Raw genomic sequence first — 8,718 nt, 5'->3', positions numbered from 1 at the left:
ATATATACGTGCACGTATTTCATTAAAATCTGAAGAAGCTTGAATCGAAATTCTGAATTCTAACATTCCAAATGCTCAAATGTATGTATCTGGAAGCACCATGAAATTATATGAACAAAAGTTTTCACAAAAATATTAAGATATGATTAGTCAAAAATGCATCAAAATTTGATTGGTCTGTTATGTGTAGAGGAGGTAGTGGTTACAACTAGACTACTCAAAGATATAGAATTCCAGGAGTGGATAGCATTCCAGCAGACAAATAGAAAATGGAGGTGTAGAACCCACAAGTTGTTGCAATCATGGGAGATTGATGACAACTCACAGGACTGGAAAATTCAAGAAGAACTAAAGAACTAAAGGATTGAATACAAAAACTATCAAAGGATTTCTCCTTGCAAGACTTTGTGAAGGCACATGGCCTAGATGTTACAGTGTCACACTCTTAATTGCTTGATTGTGATTTTGACTCCTAGACCAAGTGGTGCATTGTGTTCTTGAGAAAAGCACTTCGTTTTCACCTTCTCTTAGTCCACTCACTGGTAAATGTGTTCCAGGAACAGCTGGGAAATTAGTCCTGCAATGGACAGTCATTCTATTCAGATAAGAGAGTGTTGTAATCGCAGTTACTTACACATTGTGGAAAATGGGTCAGGTTAAGGTTGTATGAATCCGAGGGACACACAACGAAGGCTAAGTATAAGTCTGAAGGATTTACTGATATTTTCTCAAAGGATTTACTGATATTTTCTCAACAGACTGAGAAAAAGAACAAAACACCAGAAAGGTAAGAACACAGTTATGGCGCTCTGCTTTCAATAGATCTGGGAAAAAATGTGTGAAGGAGAACAGTGTATCATATGCAGTTTTTGCTTATTTGACAAAGAAGACATTCAACACAATAAATTAATGAAGCTTGTGGCAGATAATCAGAAAGCATAAACACCAGGAGATTTCACTCCTATGAATGAATTTCTATACACTGGCATGAAGGTTCAGTCATGCAGATTGACTCTAGCTCTGTACAGTTTGATGTTACAGTTGAAATAACTTCAGCTTTATTCTCATTTTGCTAGACAGTGATGCTTGACAAAGTATTGTACATCATAAATGATTATGTGTACAAACAAATGTAATCTGATGCTAACCAGCTTTAGGTGCTGCACTTAAAAGCTTAGACTGTGAATACACATGTGCAAGGAGGCACTGAAAAGTTCCTAGCACTAAGGGTATTACAAAAAGCTTGCTTAGAGGCCCAACCTTCTGAGTTCTTTTACAGGGTTTTGAAAAATTCAAAAACCACTGCAATATGTGCATGAATCTGAGAGGGGAACATGTTCAATAAAATCATAATTAACTGATATTCCTATAATTTCTTTTACCCAAAACCAGGAACCTTTCAACACCCCATCGTATTAATGAAAGAATTGTTGTTTGCTGGTAATTGTTACAAGACAACAAATAGAGCTTTATAGATGGTTTTAAGGTTATAGCTACAGAGTTTGAAATGAAAATAACATCCAGAAGTTGTTTATTAGTCAAATCCTGATTGAAGCCAAAAGTTACACAACCTTAAAACCAACAATACCAAGAGGAGGAGCTGCTAGAGTCAGGTCATTATATCTAAGAAATACTCTGAGTAATGGTGGTAGACTGGGCTGCAGGGTGAGCAGGGTGAGCAAGGCCAGCTTACCATTTAGAAAGTTGAAGATGATTGTGGAGCAACAAACACCTCTTGGTCCAAGAGAATTGCAAAGTATATTGAATAATAATATTATCCACTTTTTTATTTTATATTGACTGGTCATGCAGGCAGACAATGTGCTGTAACCAGGTAAAATATATAATGTATACTTTCATGATGTGGCACCCATTGCTGAGACCCCTTCAATCATGACTGGCCATGGGATTGCACCTAGAAAGTTACTCTCCCAGACAAAAGCCCGGGCAAAGTTGTTTATAGAAGACCAGCAGTCGCCCATGCATACCGGCCTCCCCTCTCAACGCCACCAGTGTTATCCAAGGGTAAGGCAAAGACTGATACAACTTGGCACCTGTGACATCGCAACTCATTTCTACAGCTGAGTGAACTGGAGCAACGTGAAATAAAGTGTCTTGCTCAAGAACACAACATGCAGCCCGGTCCGGGATTCAAACTCACAACCTTTCTATTACATGGAAAGATAAGATCAGGGACACTCTTATTCAAGAGAAAGACAATTTCCCTTGCTTGGGTGAGAAATTGGTGCAACAAAGTCTCAGCTAGATTGAACTATTCCAAATAATGAGTAAAATTTGTTTGTAAAGCTAAATACCCTATTCACAGTGTCCTTGGTGGCATGAGAAATCAAGGAAGGCCTCAGTTAAACAAGAGTACCCATAGGTGGACTACAGCTGCTGAAGACAGAAGACAAAGGAGGGATTTGATTCATTTCTGATATTATAGCTCAAGACATTTCATAGTCTCAGTCATTAGTTCTTATTGATGGACAGTCTATATTGTTGATTTTAGTACTTACACACAAACACATACATACAATCATCATCATCATCATCACTTAACGTCCGTTTAACATGCTGGCATGGGTTAGGACAGCTTGACTGAAAACTGGTAAACTGGAGAGCCACATCAGGTTCCAAATTGATTTGGCATAGTTTCTGCAACTGGGTGCACTTCCTAACGCCTACCATTCTAAGAGTGTAGTGGGCGTTTTTTCTTCATGTGCTACCAGCATGGGTGCCAGTTACGAAACACTGGCACCAGCCACAATTATGGTCTGGCCTTCTCAAGCATGGTGTATTGCCATATAATATACACATGTATGAAATATCTTTTATCCTTTACTTGTTTCAAACATTGGACTGTAGCTATGCTGGGGGCACCACCTTGGCGGTTTTTAATCAAAGAAATCAACCTCAGTAGTTTTTTTTTTAGTTTTTTTTTCTTTTAAGTATGGTACTTGTTCTAATGGCATCTTTTGCTGAACTGCTAAATTATGGGAACATAAACAAGCTAACACTGGTTATCAAGCAGTAGTGGGGAACGAACACAAAGACACATACATATATGCACACACACACACACACATATGCACACACACACACACACACACACACACACATATGCACACACACACACACACACGCACGCACACGCACACACACATATATATCATGGGCTTCTTTCAGTTTCTGTCTAAATCCACTCTCATGGCTTTAGTAGAAGCGTAAGGCTTAGCAGTTAGGGCATTAGACTCATGATAAGGCTGTGATTTCAATTCCTGGACCAGGCAATGGGTTGTATTCTTGAGCAAAATATTTCATTTCACATTGCTTCAGTCCACTTAGCTGGCAAATACGAGTAATCCTGCGATGGACTGGTGTCCCATCCAGGGGGGGGGGGGGAATATATATTCAATGGAAACAGGGAAACTGCTTCTTATGAGTCAGTATGTCTCAAGACGGCAACTTCACTACTACTTTCTCTCATGGCCTTGGCCAGCTTGGGGCTATAGTAGAAGACACTTGTCCAAGGACTGAACTTAGAACCAAGTAGTTGGGGAGCAAGTTTCTTACCAAACAGCCACCCCAATATATATGTGTGTGTGTGTGTGTGTGTGTGTGTGTGTGTGTGTGTGTGTGTCTGTATGTATATATAGCTTAGTTTTACCTTGGGGCTGGCCAGATTGGAGCAATCTCGAGTATAATCAACCGAAATTGCGAAGATAATCTGGTACTCAACTGAGGAAAGAAAACTTCGAATGACCCATCCTTGTTTTCTTTGTATAGGCTATCTGGATGTTTTGTTGTCCCATTTTGTATTATATATATATATATATATATATATAATGTACTGCACCAGCATGACCGCAGCCACTTGGCTGAAACACATAAATAAAAATATCTCTCTCTTTCTCTATCTTCCTCTCCTTCTCTCTCTCCCCCACTCCCTCCTCTGTGTGTGTGTATTGATGGATTTATGTTTGGATGTATGTATACAATGCATGAATAATTGAATAAAAAATACTACTTATAAAAACATTACAGTTACATAATGTCACAAAGGTTAGAGACTGGCATTGTGATGACACAATAGATTAACCTGTTTTATACATGACTGATATGACTGACTGATGAAATAAAGATTTATAATTCACAGAATAACAAGTGTTTGTTGAGATTTTTAAAAAAATAAATCAACGAAGCAAGCCAGCCCATAATGAATGAGAATGACAACTTTAATATCATTTGTTCATATTATTTAACCCCAAGTCAACTTTTATTGAGCTTGCTAAAGACAGTTTTATCATATACATGTCTTTATTTTCATTATTATTTTTGTTGATCTTTTTGTTTTTGGAAATATTGTACTCGGGACAAAATTATGTAATGTCCTTTCTGAAGACATTACAATGAAGAATTGGCTGTTATTTCTAGCAAGCCAAAAACTCCTTTAAATAGCACACTCATTGGCTCATACAATGTGAATTGCAGGTCTGTATAGAATACATTATTATCATTTTTGTTTTTCTACAATAGACATAATATCTAAAATTTCCTAAGGAAAGGACTACTTGGTTCTTACATTGACCTCAGAGTTCAACTGGTACATATCTATCAACCCTGAAAGGATAAAATGCAAAGTAGACCACTGCAGAATTTGAACTCAGAACATAACGATGGACGAGTCAGCATGACATAGAGTGTGACAAGGCTAGCCCTTTGAAATACAGGTACAACAGAAAAATGATAATGGTGATAATAATGATGATGATGTTGATGCTAACCATCTATTGAGGGATGACATTGGGTCCATTGAATTGATAATAATTTCCCTATGCCCACCTACTCTAACCATCATAAAACTTGTATAGTGAGAAATTGTGTTGCATCAGTTGATATCCGACATACCTTCACCTCACCACTATATTGCTAGCCATCGATACCTCTTACCCAGATCACTTGTTACTGATATCCAGTAGTTTCTTGCAGCTTCTTTTACCATTATGCCATGACTATCCACCACTTACTCTATTTCCTTTACTAGCAAATAGACAGCTACCATTATTGTCTCTCTCCCATTACCCATTATCATTACTGTGTGCCTCTCATTATTCCCTAACATTCAGTCTCTCTTCAGTTACTCCTTTAAACAACCTCTTTGCACTTCATCTTTCTCTGCCACCCTGTCACTTCAATCTGCTCTTGCTTCTTTTTAAATCTTCATCTGGCATCACTCCCTCTGCTATTTACATGCAAGCAGTTGCCTGTTCATCCCTGACAAGGCCAAACAAGGTCGAAATCATGTGACTCGATGATCTCAATACTTGACGTAGAAGTGCGATTCATCTCCTCTTTAGCAATATAAATGAGAGTGCAATTTGCACCAAAAAGCTAATTTGAAGGTTTTTCTCATGTCAACCACCGCAGTAAAGTTTTTTCTTTTTTTTTTTCTAATTGAACATCCACATAGGTGTAGGGGTGGCTGTGTGGTAAGTAGCTTGCTTACCAACCACATGGTTCTGGGTTCAGTCTCTTTGCATGGTACCTTGGGGAAAGTGTCATCTACTTTAACCTTGGGCCGACCAAAGTCTTGTGAGGGGATTTGGTAGACAGAAACTGAAAGAAGCATGTTGGCGTTAGAAAGGGCATCGAGCTGTAGAAACTCTGCCAAATCAGATTGGAGCTTGGTGTAGCCACCTGGTCCACCAGTCCTCAGTCAAATCGTCCAACCCATGTTAGCATGGAAAGTGGACGTTAAATGATGATGATGATGATATATATATATATATATATATATATATATTTGGAATTTACAAAAAAAACAAAAGACGAAGACAGGTGTGTAAACAACAAGCAGGTGTATTAGTTTAATGCTTGGGAAGGTGAGAAAGTCTTTTACGCTTCGAGCCTATGCTCTTCAACAGAAAGGAACGCGAGAAAATAAACAGAGAGAATAAAAAAAGCTTTAGCTGTCAATCATGTGTATACATGTATATGTTTGTGTGCCTGTGTTTGTCCTTCCACCATCGCTTGACAACTGATGTTGGTGTGTTTACATCCCTGTAACTTAGCAATTTGGCAAAAAATACCGATAGAATAAATACCAGGCTTACAAAGAATAAGTCCTGGGGGCGATTTCTTTGACAAAAAAGCAGTGCTTCAGCATGGCCGCAGTCAAATGACTAAAACAAATAAAAAAAATAAAAGATTGCATATATCTATCTGCCTATATCTGTGTGTGTGTGTGTGTGTGTGTGTGTGAATGTAAATAGATAGATATAGATATTGGTATAGACTGATAGATAGATATATTATACATATATGTATGTACATAGATATATGTATATGTTGGTGTCTGTGTGTGTGTGTGTGTGTGTGTGTGTGTATAGGTATGTATATACATGAATGTGAGCATGCTAGTATCAGTGTTTCACTAGTATTCGTAATTTTGATCTTAAGTAAGTTTTTTTTTATTTTGTGAATATATTCTTTATTTTAAACTTGTTTTTGCTATATTTTTGTAATTGAAAAATGAAGGAAAAAAACGACAGAAATAAATAAAAATCAATGTATTTCTACTTTATTTTATTGGAATCTATTCCATTGCTTGAAGAGGCCAATTTATCCATATCTCACATTCTATCCCTTCTTTCTCATTCTCCTTCTCCTTCTCTGTGTATGACTGTCTGACTGTCTGTTTGTCTGTCTGTCTTGCTGTTTCTCCCAAATCCTAAATACACACATACATACATACCTAACACACAACATAGATAGACATATACAAACCAAAATTCCCGTAAGCACACCACAGATACACAGACATACATAGCAGTGTTTGTAATTAAACCTCTGGCCTAATTCCAAATAAGAAAGGGCATAAAAAAAATAGACAAATAAATAAATAATGAAAAAAATTTTTTTGAATAAGGTAAAAAGAAAAAAAAATAGAAAAAATTTTTTAAATTCGAAAAAAAAAAAACAAAGAAATTTGTGTTTGTTATTTGCTGACAACAACAAATATAAATGAAGGATAACTTTACGAAAGTAAAAAAACAAGAAACTTTCACATGCATGCACAAACACACGCACAAATACATGCACACACAGATACACACACATACATACACACACATACATACACACAAATACGTGCATGCACACACACACACACACATTTTTTCACTTAACCTTTACATTTTAGTTTTTGGGGGTTTTTTTCCATTTTTCTTTTTGTCTTGTTTAAATGATTTTCATTGAAAATGGTTATATTGAAGAATTTGGCATTGAACGACTTTCTTGAGACTGTGGATTGATTCCTTTTGTTTTTGTTAATGTATTGTAACAGCGAAAGGGCAGTTTTAAAAACGGCATATAGAGCCAAGTGCTGGGTGATAAATATATTATAGTATTTAAGTCTTGTGCCACTTTGATCCTAAGATCAAATCCCACTTGGGGTCAGCTTCGAGGTCTAATAAAACACAAACATGAATTGGCAGAGTTGTTAGAGCAGCAGATTGAATGCCTTGTACTATTTGCTCTGAATATCTGTGCACTGAGATCAAATCCTAAAAGGGTCAACTTTGCCTTTCATTTTTTTGAGTTGGTTAAATTGTTACTGAACCAGTTGAGTGGCTGTGTAGCTCAGCATTTTGCTTCACAGCTACATGGTTCCATGTTCAGTCCCACTGTGTGATACCTTGGGAATGTGTCTTCTACTATAGCTCTAGCCCACCAAAGCCTTGTGAGTGAATTTGCTATTAGGTAGAAACTGAAAGACGCCTGTCTGTACACATACACACATACATACATACATATATAAATATGTGTGTGTGTGTGTGTGTGTACATATCTATATATACACACACACACACACACACAAATATACATACATATATATATATATATATATATATATATATATATATATATATATATATATATATATATATATGAATTTTGCTAACTGATAATAGAATTTTTGATATACATATATATATACATATATTATTGTGTCTGGGGAGAGTCATTCTCATTTTGCACCTTATTACTTAACATACTCATTAGTTCAATTTCCACACATTTACTTATTTATTTTTTCTAAAATTTTCATTGTCTTGCTGCCTCTTCAATAGTCATTGACTCTCATGTATATATATAATAATACTTTTATACATATATGTATAATGATACCTTATAATACCTTTATAACATTCACTCTATGCTGAATTGTGGTACAGTATGAGAAGATTTTTAAAATCCAACAAACTTTTATGCAAATATACCTTTTTAAAGGTATGTGGTAAACCTATTAAAAGTACTAAGTGTACTTTTTTATCTTTTTCTTTTGTGATGTAATCTTTGGACTAGCAATGTTTGCGGCTGAAGATAGCTTTAAACCATCTTTTATATCAACAATAAACCTATACTGATGTAATTGACAGATTGTGTATAAAGCTTGAAACATCCTTTGTGTTCCGTTTTCAATTTATGTTTGATATGCATATACATATATATATTTATTTGGTCTTCGTCTTCGCTCCTTATACTATGTGGACATTTATTGTGGTTTTAGAGTCAGGATTTGACTGCTATTTTTCAGCGTGGCGGTATCTCTTAAATACCCTGTATTATAATTTTAAATGATTATTACCTTTGATGGTTTTTATTCCCATGCTGACCACTTGATAAGATCAATATTTTAAATATCGATCTTAT

This window comes from Octopus bimaculoides, chromosome 4, assembly GCF_001194135.2.
Source record: "Octopus bimaculoides isolate UCB-OBI-ISO-001 chromosome 4, ASM119413v2, whole genome shotgun sequence".
Lineage (NCBI taxonomy): Eukaryota > Metazoa > Mollusca > Cephalopoda > Octopoda > Octopodidae > Octopus > Octopus bimaculoides.
The sequence above is the reverse complement of the archived record's forward strand: the minus strand, read 5'-3'. Positions refer to the sequence as shown.